At 44.5% G+C, this 14,693-nt stretch overlaps 1 protein-coding gene and 1 non-coding gene across 2 annotated transcripts in view; both read right to left on the bottom strand.

The window, feature by feature from the left end:
- LOC132387748 (NACHT, LRR and PYD domains-containing protein 3-like) overlaps window positions 1-14,693 on the bottom strand; it is a 376,589-nt gene that overhangs the window by 185,331 nt on the left and 176,565 nt on the right. The window lies entirely within an intron of this gene.
- trnal-caa (transfer RNA leucine (anticodon CAA)) lies at window positions 9,273-9,386 on the bottom strand. The gene is made up of 2 exons: window positions 9,349-9,386; window positions 9,273-9,307 (listed from the first exon to the last, which is right to left on the bottom strand). It is a non-coding gene; the product is annotated as a tRNA-Leu (tRNA).

A 14,693-nucleotide genomic window follows, 5' to 3' on the forward strand; every position in this document is an offset into this window, starting at 1 on the left:
CTGAGCTGATCCTTCCCAAACGGCCCCGATTTATACAGAGGATCGGTCTCCAGAGATACGATTATGCCCCTGACTAGCTTCCTTCATTACAGTGACTTGAACGACCACTTGAATTCTGCGCCGTTGACTCTGATGTAAATACCGGGCTGATTGGAGATAAGTGCATCAAAACTCGGGGGCGTTACCTTGGGCATTTTTCACCCATGTGGTGGAGCTCTAATGCCAAAGGGTGAATGTTATCACCGAGCAGCCACTTTCACTGAGTTCACACTTTTGATGTTTAATTCATCTGTAAGGAGTTCAACAGCACTGTCCGATCCCTAACGTCTTTCTTTGCGGTTTCCCAGTTGAAACTCCCCTTCAGTACTTCACATCCATTCTGGCCACACACATTGTCCAACACACATACACGTGCAGGAAGACACACACGCAGACACACATACACACACACACACACACACACACACACACACACACACACACACACACACACACACACACACACACACACACACACACACACACACACACAGAAACACAGATAAGAACAGAGATAAAATGGACAGAAGAATGTCGTCACAGCCAACGGTCAGATGACCATGTTGTAGAAAATCTGCAGATCCTGGAATTGTGGACAAGATAAAGACACAGAATGCTGCATAAACTGCTGTTCCTCTCGCCCTTTTTGACGTTACTGAAGTAACAGACTTTCATGAGCGTCTCAAATCAGCAAGAGGTCAAACGAACATTGAAAATATTTCTTTCAACCGGCAGAGAAATGGTAGTCCGGTTAATTAATAAAAATGGTACTCTATATTTGGAGATGAATAGATTCCGGGACAAAAGACAGCGTCAAAGAGACAGACAGGTTGACTCTTGCATTGACTGCACTGGCCACTTCACAGAACCGTCTGACTATTACCTCCCCCTCGCTGGCCCAGTTTCCTTCTCCCACCCACCTCCGACTTTACTCCGGTCGAGGCACAAGGTACTGAACAGCCAACCTTCTCTCACTGGCAAGGTGTGTTAGAGAACAGAGAAGTGCTGACAGCACAGACAGAAGAGATATTCAGTCCCACACTGAGCACAAACACAAAATACACGTTTTCAATACAGCTGTTACACGCAAACAGAGGTGGGCATTATTTCCATTGTATACCATACCAGTGTCCTACAGGAGGAGACATTTTCCCACGAGAGGTTTTGTTTTGGGTGGTGGGGACTGTAACACAGCTTTCGTTGTTCCAGTGCGGTGCAGGAAAGGACAATCAGATGGGAAATTGGGAAACAATGTATCAGGTGTGAGTGGAAAGATACTGACAAGCACATGGAGTACTGGATAATGCGTTTGTGTGAACTGACAACTAGCAGCAGGCCAAAGGCAGAAATGGGAATAAAAGGGGCTCTTTCAATTTGGGATTATGTGGTTAGAACGGAAACTGGTGGAATGCGTCTTGGTCCCCAACTGTTCGCTGTCGACATCGAAGTTTGGATATGGGGCCAAGTATATTATATTCTTGTCTCCTGCAGTTACAGAGCTTGGTGTCAGAATCAGTATTGCTATAGGTAGTGAGAGTGTGTGGATGCAGACAGAAGTGATTGAGTGAGCATCTGCAATTTGACAGCATGTGGGAAAACGTGATTCCATCCACTCCGAGAGGAACAAACTAGATGTTTTTTGTTTGTTTTTAACTTTGGGAAAGAGATAACGGTTCAGAGGTACATGGGGTGTTTGGAAACAAGTTATTGAGAGTCAGCGTTCAAGTTAGTGAATAATTAGGGAAAGAAGTAGTTCTTTTATCCAATGATGTCCGACAATTGGAGAAGTGCAAAATAATGGATTTGCGACGGGTCTCAATCTCCCGGTCCCTGTTATTCTCTCCCACTCTTTTGTCCCCGGAGCCCTCTGCGAGCTCGACTTGCCGCTGGAATCCTCCTGACAGTTTGAATATTGAACAGCAAGATCAGAATGAATGGTACACAAGGGGTTAAAATGCAGTGAAACAGTGTAAATGTCAACCTTGAGGGAGAGTTTCTGTAGCTCGCTGTAGCAACACAGTACCAGGGAACACCGTCAATTATTTCTTCAGGCTCGTATGCAAAGCCCCAGGGGACAGTCTTCAAACAATCCAGCACCCTCACTGTCCCTACAACCACAACCGCCGTTCTCTCGTTTCAATATTTTGCTTTCAGCTTCTCATAGCATATAGCCACAAATCAATCGACGGTGAAAGCTACAGTCAGCCAGACGGAGGTCGCAGTGCTGTCAAAACTTAACCAGAAGGGTTCTACACACACCTGTGATCCGCACTGATCCGCAAGCATCATCTGGGAAAGTAAATCCCAGCAGTCCACTTCAACAGCGGATTCGAAATAACGGCCATTAGATCGGCCGCGGCCATTCCCACCAGGTAGCGAGTGACGCATTTGGAAAGACAGCACTTTCCCCGGGACAGGATCAGAATCGCCACCAGGTTCGTTTGAAAAGTTTACAAAATATTGAGCAGCAGCGAATGCAACGGTTTGAGTGGATTGTGTAATATTTCCACTTTATTGTATTTATTCTATTTCCCATCCTTCATTTTCCTTGACGCTCCCTGTCAGCAATGGAACAGCCGAAGGAATGAACAGAAAAACAGGAAATGCTGGGAACACTCATCCAGACAAAACAGAATATGTGGAAAACCAGGTTAAGAGTCCTTTCTCAGAATTGTTCTCAGACAGAAAGCTGACCCGAGTGTTAACTGGTTTCTCTTACCATACGGGCTGTCTGGAGCGTAGTGCTTTTTGAATTCCCCGTGTGTGTTTCCTATTCCCCAATTTGCCGTCCCACACACTTTGCAACCGAATATTGACTGATTCTAACTGGGACAGCGCAGTCTGACCCAGCCGCACAGACGGACATGACGCATCTCATAGAGTCGGTGTGGGTGGAGGTCAGAAATAGGAAGGGAACAATCACGTGTGCTGGGAGTAGTCTATATACCCCCAAATAGCCCTCGGGACACCGAGGAGCAGATAAGCAGGCAGATTTTAGAATGGTGCAGGAAATACAGGGTTGTAGTTATTGGTGATTTCACCTTCCCTCATATTGACTGACACCACCTGACTGCAAGGGGCTGAATTTGTCAGGTGTGTTCAAGAAGGATTCCTGATACAGTATGTGGACTGGCTGATGAGAGGAGAAGCCATACTGGATCTAGTTCTAGGTAATGAACCTGATCAGGTGGCAGAGCATTTTGTTGAGAGTGACCTCAACTCCCTTAGCTTCAGTATTGCTATGGACAAGGATAAACAGGCAATGGGAAAGTGCTTAACTGGGGAATGGCTAACTGAAGGGATGAGGCAGGAACTAGTGGGAGTAAATTGGAAACAGATGTTCAAAGGTGAAAGCACAGAAGGAATGTGAAGGAAGTTTAGGGAACACTTGTGCTGGGTTCAGGATAGGTTTGTCCCACTGAGACAAGGAAAAAGTGGTATGAAAAGGGAACCGTGGCTGACAAAACACGTGAGGCAACTCGTCAAGCGAAAGAAGAAAGCATATGTTAGATATAAGAAGCAGGAAGCAGGAGAGACTCATGAGAAATATTGGCTATCCAGGAAGGAGCTTAAGAAAGGATTTAGGAGAGTTTGAAGGGGGCATAAGAAAGCCTTGGCATCTAGGATTAAGGAAAAGCCCAAGGTGTTCTATGCGTATGTGAAGAGCAACGATGACAAGAATGAAGATGGGGCCGCAAAAGGATAAGGAGGTCAACATGTGCCTGGAGGCGCAGGCGGTTGCGGAGTTACAAAATGGATACTTTGCTTCAGTGTTCATAAGTGAAAAGGATCTTGATCAGGGTGAGGTCGAAATAGAACAGGCCTGTGTGCTGGAGAATGTGGAGATTAAGGAAGAAGGTGTTGGATTTTCTTAAAAACCACAAATCCCCAGGTCTGGTCGAGATATACCCCTGGATGCTGTGGCAAGTGAAAGAAGAGATCGCTGGAGCAGTAGCTACTATCTTTGAATACTCTTTGGCTTCAGGGGAGGTGCCGTAGGACTGGAAAACGGCTAATGTAGTTTCCTTGTTAAAAAGGTAACAGAGAAACCTGGTGAGACCTTCTATAACCCAGTGAGTCTTACGTCGGTGGTCTGCAAACCATTGGTAAGGATTCTTAAGGACACGATCTACGAGCATTTGGAGAAGTACAGTCAACATGGCTTTCTGAAGGGAAGATAGTGCCTCATGAGCCCAATTGTGTTTTTTGAAGACGTAACAAAATAAATTGATGAGGGTAGGGCGGTAGATGTCTACATCGATTTTAACAAGGCATTTGACAAGGTCCCCCACGAGAGACACATCCAGAAAGTCATGAGGCATGGGATCAGTGAATCCCTGCTGTTGGGATAAAAAATGGTTACTGGAGGAAGGCAGGGGGTAGTTGTGGAAGGAAAGTGTTCTGCCCGGAGGTCGGTGACTAGTGGAGTGCTACAAGGATCAGTCCTGGGACCCCTGCTGTTCATGATGTTTATAAATGACCTGGATGAAGACGCAGGTGGATGGATCTGTAAGTTTGCGGATGAGGCGATGATTGGAGGAGTTGTGGATGGAGCTGTAGGTTGTCGAAGGTTACAAGATGGTATGTACAGGTTGCAGCGTTGGCCAGAATAGTGGCAGATGGAGTTCAATCTGATTAACTGTGCGGTGATCCATCTTAGAAGGACAAACCAGAAGGCTGAGTACAGGGTTAATGGTCGGTTACTTAAGTGTGTGGATGAACAGAGGGACATTGGGGTTCAAATCCATACATCCCTCACGATCGGTGCACAGATTAATAGAACAGTTAAGAAGGCCTAGGGGATGCTAGGCTTCTGTAATAGGGGGATTGAGTTCAAGAGTAGAGAGGTCATGTTGCAACTCTACTAAACTTTGGTGAGACTACACTTAGGGTATTGTATTCAATTCTGGTCACCTCATTATAGGAAGGATGTGGATGTTATGGAGACGGTGCAGAGGAGATTTACAGGGAAATTGCCTGGATTGGGAAACAAGTGTTATGAGGCATGGTTAGCAGAGCTGGGACTTTTTTCTTTGGAGAATAGAAGGATGAGAGTGGTCTTTATTAGAGGTCTACATGATTATGAGAGGTATAGATAAGGCGCTATCCAGTACCTGTTTCCCAGGGCACAGATAGTAAGCACCAGAGGGCATACCTACACAATTAAGTTAAGGGAGAGAAGTTTATGGGAGACATGAGGGGTATTTCCTTTTACACAGAGGGTTGTAAGTGCCTGGAATGACTTGCCAGGGATTGTGGTGGCTAAAACATTAAGGGTATTTAAGAGCCTCTTGCACCGGCAAATGGATGAAAGAAATATATGGTTTGGCTGCAAATCGAGCGCCGAATGTTCTGTATTGTGCTATCATATCCTTGTGTCTAGTGTCTTCTAGTGTCATTTACAATCCGTGTCCACGTACTTGCCATTGGTGCCTGTTAGTGCCCTTGGAATTCTGGGGCTTAGTACTGATAAGTACCCATACAATGGCTACTTTTCGTGGAAGCTGGCATTTATGGAAACAGCTGTTGGAGTAACTGAGACTATGGAAACGGATGGAACTTTTTTATTCTTGTGAGAATGTTCCAAGGAGCAAGCAAAGAGAGAAGTAGAGACAACTTTTTGAACACCGTGTCCATTCACCATGTGTTCAGATTTGCTTTAAAGGCGGTGCAATTTCCTGCTAAGTAGGATTATGAGCGGAAAGGAGGAACTGTGAGGTGCATCCCGTCTAAACCTGTCATGTTACGTTCTGGAAGCAACTAGAGCGACCGGAAACCCTACATTTGCTGAAAAGTTCGAGGAATGGAAATGGAGATTAACTGATAACGTGTTGGAACGTGAAGACGCCTTTTCCACTGGCAGTCCTGAGTTTGATTTCTCCAAGAGTACTTGCCACAGTATTAAAGCAACCGAGGGCATCCCTTTCCGAGAGAGGTCTCGCTGATAGGTCCCAGCGGGGGTTCCTAACATTCATCCGCAGCTGATGAAGCAGAGGGAAGCTAGGTTTAGTCATGGAGCAGGAGCGCCTAAGCCGCCGGGAGACACAAGTGACAGACACCGGGAGAGACGGTCCAGTAGTCAGCTGGGTGACACGAGTGATAGAGACTGTCCAAGGGGTGATTTGATGCGCGAAACACTCACTCTCCTGAATTCCCCTGAGTGGAGACCCAGAACCAGCACATGCTTCTCGCATGACAAAGCTTTCAATCCTGGAATAATTTTCTAAACCACCTCTGAACCGTCTCCAGTGACAGCACAACCTGTCACAGACAAGGGGCTCCAGACTGCTCACAATACTCGAGGTAAGGCCTCAATAGTGCATTTTAAAACCTGAAAATTCCATCGCTGCATCCATACCCCATTCCTCTGGAAATGATCGCGAACATCGCATTGGCCTTCCTCACCACTTTCGCAACCTGCATGTTCACCTTCAGGGAATGCTGGACGAACAACGTTGAGTCCTTTTGCACCTCAGATTTTCCAATTTTCTCTGCGATTCGAAAATAGCCTTCCATTTTATTTCTTCTGCTCAAGTGCAGCACCATACATTTTGTGGCAGTGTTTTATGTCTGCCACTTCATTGCCCATTCTTCTCATCTTCCTCTGTCCTTTTGTAGACTTTCTACTTCCTCCAGATTTCCTGCACCTTCTCCTATCTTCATCTAGACCACAAACCTGTCCGTATGATCATCAATTCCAGCATCCAAGTCATTAACACATAAAATAAGAGTATTCATCCATCGGTTGTACTGTATCCTGCAGTTCCGTTATATATTATGCAACCTCAAATGCAACTCTCTTTATGTTTAATCTAATACGCTTATTTTGTCCAGATTTTGTTTTTATAGCTTTTGAAATCAAATTTACTATATGTATTGTGTTTCAGCTTTACGTGAATAATTTCAAATCGTGCATATTCGATCCTCTGTCAATGTGTAATTCATCTGGTTGTCTCTGAGAGAGGTTAAATCTAAACAATCTCCAGTGAGCTTCATAGTCGCCCTGGATTATTACGTAAAATAACAATTAATATTGCTATTACCATTATTCTATCAGTTGACTTTGCACAAATTGCTGTGTTGTACTCATTGAGTGTTTTGACCGTCCTGTTAGTGCGGTCCTTCATGGATTTTATTGTGTTTCTTGGATGCCCGCAGGAATGTCAATCTCATTGCTGCAAATGGTGATATATGCATACAGGTATGCTGTGATGCAAAATTTACTTTCGGCTTTGAACTTTGAAACAATTGGGCCGAAGGCTATTTTCCATGCTGTACGACTTAAAATATCTGCATTGCAAAACAGGGAAGAGTGGCCTGTTAAACAATGGAAAGTGAATATAATCCAGTCCAGAATGAACAATCCGATATTCCCAAATCCAGAAAGGTGTTAAGCACACGTTATTGAGCTCCGCGGCAGATGCACGTTTGAGAACGACGATGTAAAATGCCTTTTCAATATAGAGACCAGCAACGTGTCTGAATGGCCCCGATGTCATTCTGTCCAATAAACAGCCGCGGTTGAGAAGGTGATGCAGACACTCCTCACCGAGGCCTCTTTCTCATCAAACACCGCAGCCCGAATCCCATGTAACCTGTTGTTCTGCTCTCTGTTGTGACTAAAACAAAATCTTTATGTTAATTGTGTCTTTCTCATACTCCCAAACATACCACGCTTTGATCGCTGCAGTAAAATTACAGTGATTACATTATAAAAAACAGCACATGGAAAACAGAGTATTTGTCGTGAGTGGGATTGGAACCCACGCCTCCAGTTGGAGATCAGAACACTCGCGTTTAATAGGAAGCGACTTACTCGCCTTAAGTCTGGCGCCTTAGACCACTCGGCCACCCTGACCGCTCTGCAGTACTCTCTCCACATGCCAGATAAACAGCTGAATTTCGGAATAGTCTGAATGACTGCTTTGATGAGAGGGTATACATACAAACACTCTATATCCTGGGATTCTAAATGAATATGGACGTGATGCATTTTCTCAGGTTGCGAGCATGTGCGGAATCAGAGCGCACAGCATCACAACACTGGAATTGTGCTGCACCCCGTTCAGGCCATCCTCCAGAGAGAGGATGACGAGGATTCGGAGAGTGTGCGGAAGAGCATCACCAAGATGCTACCTGAAATAGACGGTTTGTGCAATAACGAGAGTTTAGTCAAACTTGTTCTTTTTCTCTGGACCATCGGAGGTGAGGGGGAATCCGACAGACGTTTCTTAGATTTTCAGGCAAAGATATTGGTAGTGCATGCAAAAGTTATCTCCATTCCAGGGTTTACAAGTCTTTAAACGATCCTCTCTTAGGGCATACATTTCAACTAAGAGGGGATCGTTTCAAACACGATGTGCCAACAATCCATAACTTTATGTCGGCAAAACCAAGGACTGATTGTTGTCTTCAGCAGAGGGAAAACCAGAGGTTTTTGAGCCAGTTCTCCTTGAAGGATCAGAGGCGGGGCGCGTCTGGAACTTTAAATTGTTGGAATGACTTTATCCTTTGCTTTCTAAGGAGACTGCGGAGATTCAGCATGAGATCAAAAACCTTGATGAGCTTCTAAAGAGGTTTCGTAGAGAGTATATTGTCTGTCTGCATTGAGACAGGGTACGGAAATACCGTACCTTTGAAGGAAAATCTTTAAAAAGTTTATTGAATTCTGCCCAGTCCATCACGGGAAAAGCACTGCCAAACATTAGGCACATCCACATAAAACGCAGTCATAGAAAAACAGCATCCACTGTCAGAGGTCGTCACCGTCCTGCCATGCTCTTTTTTCGCTGCTGCCATTGGGTAGATGGTACAAGAGCCTCAGGATTCGCACCACCACGTTCAAGAACAGTTACTACCCATCCGACACCGGACTTTTGATCAAAAGGTGATAGTGTACACTACATGCCCAACCATTGAATATTCCGACGACCAATCATTTCACTTTAGAAACTATATTGATCAGCTGAGTATGCCAGGAGGAGCTCAGCAGACCAGGCTGCATCTATGGACAGACGTAAGCAGTCGGCGTTTCGGGACGAGATCCTTCACCGTGAAATTGTTTCTGAATAAATCACTTACCCACAGTTCGGTGTACGGTGATCTATTGTAATGCGATGGACAGTGTCAAAAACATAATCTTATCCTCCAACAGTTTTTCTAATCCACCTCAACAACCCAAGGTTTGTTTGCAGAAATAACGTCGCCTCGATTGAATGCTTAAAGACAAATTATGTCAGGAGTGGGATTCGAACCCACGACCCCAGATGGAGACCAGAACACTCCCGTTTGGTGGAACGACTTTCATTCCTTGAGTCTGGCGCCTTAGACCACTCGGCCACCCTGACAACTTTTGATGTGTGTTTGAGAACGGAAAGAATGCCTGACTTGTAAGCAAAGTTATATACACACAATCACGCATATCGACCTGCCAATCGGAAATGAAAGCGAGAGTGTTACAATTTTCTCAGGTTAGGCAACTTCTGTGGAAAGTGAAGCTGTAAAACAATTCCAAAACGAAGACTCGTGAGACGCGTCTCGGCAAGAATTTGTGAAGGATGTTTGCTGAGATGGATGAGAACGCTTGGAAGACTCAATAATTTTACATTTAGGGAAGCAGAGAAATAAACGTTTATAGACAGGACTGAATCTGAAAACTGGGTGGGAGTTGATCGCGACAATGTCAACAGAAACTGATTACAGGTTGTTCAATGATACCGAGCAGCGCTGCTTTACAGATGGATGCTGTTAAGTAGACTACAAGGCCCAATAATCTGATGATTGTGGAAGAAAGCGAAGATGTGCCAAGTTTCGCAAGAACATAAGACATCGTGCAGAAAGGCCGTTTGGTCTCCTGTGTTTGTTTCATCATTCCGTCACGGATGAGTTATTACAGTCAGAATGTTGCTCAGGCTTGTAGATCAATGTTTAATCTGTCGGAGAGGAAACAGAAGCAGGGTGTTTTGGACGTTAGAGCAGCGGCCTTTCTGAGAGATGAGACGCATTACAGAACGTAATTCGCTCAGGTTCTCTGATCCAGTGTTAACGGCACTGAACACATTAACACAGGGCAGGGACAGGCTCTGGATGTCATCGACTCAGTAAAAGGCTCCTCGCGGGATGTGAAAGACGGGGAGGCCTCCAGAGTTCCTGATGACGACTCCTGCCGGAAGTGCTCACAGCTGCAGCGTGTAGCAATCCGCCCTGGGGTGCAGGAGTTGAAGCTGGATGAACTCCGGTTCATTCAGAGCCTCGGACCTGATGGACCTGCGCATATAGAGTGATAGGACAGCCAGGGTGAAGGACACAGAAAACTGGGTGACAATCAGGAGGAAAAAGGTTTTAAAGACCCAGTGCAGACTATCTCTACGGCCATCACCGTCAGCAACACCTGGATGCGTTTCTGGTTGGATGACCTGGACGGGGAAAGACATAGAGGTCGGATCTCTGGCACTGAGTATGGTCTGTGACTCAGACTGGTAAGGGAAGAACAGATTCCTGGATGGTATTTTGCCCCCCGTGTGCCAGGGTCAGGGAGTATTTGGATTAAGTCTTGAACATTCTCCAGTAGGAGCGTGAGCCGGCAGGGGTTGGCTCCAGCTCGGTGCCAATGACATCGGTAGGAACAGTGACGAATTTCTGCAATGGAAATTCAGAGATTTAGGTGCTGAGGTGTAGGGCAGGATCTTCGGGGTTCTGACGGCGACTCGTGCCGCGTCCTTATCAGGCCAGTACAGGAAATATGATGCAGATTAACACGTGGCTAATGGTCTGGTGCAGGAGGGAGGCCATACGATTTTTCGATCATTGATCTCTCTTCCAGGGAACCTGAGACCCATTGATAAAGACGATTTGTACGTGAACTAGAAATGATAATATCCTGCCGAAGGTTAGCTAGCGCTGCATGATTAAGTTTAAACAACATTTGTAGGGAGGTGGGAACGAGCGTGCCAGAACAGTTAGTGGAGAGATTGTACCGACATTTTGATAAGATCTCACACAAAGGCAGGAAGGTACGACTAGTGCTCTGCACTGCGTATACTTCAGTCGCAGAAGTATCGGAGAATAAGTCGATGAACTCTGGGCTAGGATCAAAACCTGGTATCATGGTAACTTAGCCGTTTATGAGACTTGGTTGCAGAAGAGTCTGGTCTGGCATTTCAGTATCACTGAGTTTCTTTGTTTCAGAGTGAAAGAGCGGGATGGACTAAAGCAGGAAAAGTAGCGTTAATAATCAGCGAAAATGTCACGGCTGACTTCAGTCAGGACAGATGCAGAATTAAACTATTGTGGTTTTATGAGTGAAACTGAAAAAGGGGAAAGGTATGATCACGTTAATGGGGATAGTTTACTACCCACACAATAGTCAATAGTACTTTGACGGGCAATGTTGAGGAGATATCGCTGTTTATTGCAAATCATTACGGTTGTTAGAGTAGGTGTTTTTAACATTCCGCACGTTGATTGTTAATTCCACACTGTTAAAGGACTATATGACAATAGACAATAGGTGCAGAAGTAGACCATTCGGCCCCGCGTTAGGAGATCGTCCAATGTGTTCATGATTTTTACTAGCTGCAGAGAGCGTTTGCGATACTTTATATACTATTATGAAATTAATGAGTCGGGGCAAGAGATAAAAGCTTGATCTAACGAACTCGTAACTCGTGATCACAATGCCATTGGTTTCAATGTAAATATGTAAACGAGCTTTCGTGTGTTGAGAATTTTCATTGGAGAAAGGTCAATTTTGACAGTATCAAAAACACTTAACAAGTGTCGATTGGGGATGGACGTTTTCTGGTAAGTGGGACGCGTTCAGAAATGTGCCAAATATCTGTACATGTACTCAATGAATGACCACTCTCCTTCGGCTTGCACTGTTCCAAATCGACATTCTTTTACAAACACTAATACCCAAATTCATGCAAACATACAATAGTTTTATTTGAGAAGCAGCCCAATAGCGTATATTATGGAGCTTGGTCCACACACCATAATCGGGAAAAATGGAGTTCTAAACAATTGATAAATGATTACAAATATTGAATAAAACATGAATGTTCAAATGAAAAACAGGCTGGAGGCGTTACTGTGTGTGCTAATTATGTTAACAATTATTCCTTATCGCCTACCTAAACACGGGTCTCAGTGTCGACTTATATTCCCATCCTTTGCCAAGACGCTCGCTGATGGGTTGAAGTTCAGAGTGAGAATTCACCATCGGGAACACTAGAAGTGGAGGATAGTACGAAGCTTCGGGAAAGCACAAACAGAAGATTTTTGGCACAGTGTTTGATGTGACCACTGGAATTGCTTCTTACCTTGAGTTCCTATTGACATTAATGGATCTGTTGTTGAGAGGATGAAATGTTTCGAATTCCTCGGCATAAAGATCACCGAGGATCTCGAGTCTTCTGTACACGCCAGCTCTGTGGTGAAAAGGACATCTTCCCAACCCCTGTGGTCAAAAAAAAATGGCTTAGATTTTCCTTTCTTCTGTCTCTCCCTGCTTGAAAAGTGAAGTGAGATTTACAATCTTCCAGTCTTCCGGAAACATTGCAGACCGAGTGGTTGTTGCAAGATCATTTATAATACGTCAACCATGTCTTCAGCCAACTCTTTCACAACTATGGCGTGTACACCGTATGGTCCATCTGATCTACCTTCAGATATTTGAGTTACTCACTAACCTACTCTCCCGTCATGGTAACTTCACACACCTCATACCCATGACACCACAAATTTCCAACACACTGCTAGTGTCTTCCACAGCGAAGACTGATGCAAGATATTTTTTTAGTTCTTCCGGTATTTGATGGTCCCACAGTGCTACATCTCCAGCATCGTTGTTCAGCGATCTAATGTCCAGTCTTGCTATTTTTCTTACTTTTTATATATGAAGAAGAGATTGATGTCCTTACTGATATTATTCGCTATCATACTTTCGTACTCGATCTTTCCCTTCATAATCACTTTCCAGTGCTCCAACCTCCCACTACTCTTGCTCAATTGTTCACCCTCCCTTTTGCTTTTTATTTTCATTTTGAAATCCCGTATTAAGACCAGATAGCCATAAGATATAAGTGAAAGTATTCCATTCGGCCTGTTGAGTCTGCTGCACCAGTCAATCATGTGTTGATCCAAATCTTCCAGTCATCCTCACTTCCCTGTCTCTTCACCACATACTCTTTGATGACCTAGTTAATCAAGAACCTATCTATTCCTGAATTAAATACATCGAATGTTCTGGCCTCCGCAGACGCTCGTGGTAACAAGTTCCACTGATTTACCACCCTCTGACTAAGCTAATTTGTCCTCATCTCAATTCTAAATGGACATTCATCAATCCTGAAGTTGTGCCCTCTTGTCCAACCTATGCTTCCCTGGCTTCACCAACTTCCCTGTAATTCCATGGGCTCTTATCTTGTTAAGCAGCCTCACGTATAGCACCTTGTCAAAGGCTTTCTGAAAATCCAAGTACACCACTTCTACTGCATCTCCTTTGACTACCCTGCTTGTAATTTCCCAATAAAATCGCAACAGGTTTGTCAGACAGAATTTTCCTTTCAGGCTTTAGCCTACCTTGCTATGTGCCTCTAAATACTCGGTAATCTCATTCCTTTCAATCGATTCCAACAACTTTCCAAACACCGATATCAGGCTAACTGGTTTCTAGTTTCCGTTCTGCTGCCTCCCACTATTCTTAAATAGGGAAGTAACATTTGCAAGTTGAAATTTTCCAGTCTTCCGGTACAATGCCAGAATTCATCAATTCTTGAAAGATCATTGTTAATGCTTCTGCAATCTCTCCAGCTACTCCCTTCAGATCCCGAGGGTGTTTTCCATCAGGTCAGGAGATTTATCCACTCACAGAGGAGGAAGCCTCCTGAGCACCTTCTCAGTCGTAATTTTCCCTGCACAAATTTCACTTCTAGGACACTCTTGAATGTCCAGTTTACTGCAGACGTCTTCCACTGTGAAGACTGATGCAAAATGCGCATTCAGATCCTCTGCCGTGGCGTTAGCCATGGTAGTGTCATCATTTATTTAAAATGTTTTTCTTTCTCTTTGAGATGTATATATCTTGTGCCTTTCAGATTGTTTCCACGTATTCCAGACATTGCTGTTCAGCTGTCATCCCTGCCAGTGTTTTTTTTTCTTTCTCAATCAGTTCTGGCCAACTCCTCACTCACCCTCTGTAGTTCCGATTACTCCACTGATATACTGATACATTTGGCTCTAGCTTCTTCTCAAATTTCAGGGGGAATTCGATCATGTTATGATCACTTTCTCCTAAGGATTCTGATAGCTGGAGCTCTCTTAACTATTTTGGTTCATTGTGCATCCCCCAGTCCAGAAGAGCCGATCCATTGAGCTCAAACACGAGGGGCTCTGATAAGCCATCTAGTAGATATTCTAGAAACTATGGATCCCGTAATGAAGCACTCACCAGATATCCACCAATCTACATCCATATCGTAGTTCTCCATGACAATTGAAACATGGCCTTTCCAGAATGCATCTTCCACCTCCCGTTGTAATTTGCAGGCCACATCATTACTGCTGTTTCGGGGTCTGTACACAATTCCCAGCGGTGTTTTGTTTTTAACCTTGCGGTTCTTTCGCCCTATCACAAATTAAGTAACCTTCTG

Source organism: Hypanus sabinus, unplaced genomic scaffold (assembly GCF_030144855.1).
Source record: "Hypanus sabinus isolate sHypSab1 unplaced genomic scaffold, sHypSab1.hap1 scaffold_217, whole genome shotgun sequence".
Lineage (NCBI taxonomy): Eukaryota > Metazoa > Chordata > Chondrichthyes > Myliobatiformes > Dasyatidae > Hypanus > Hypanus sabinus.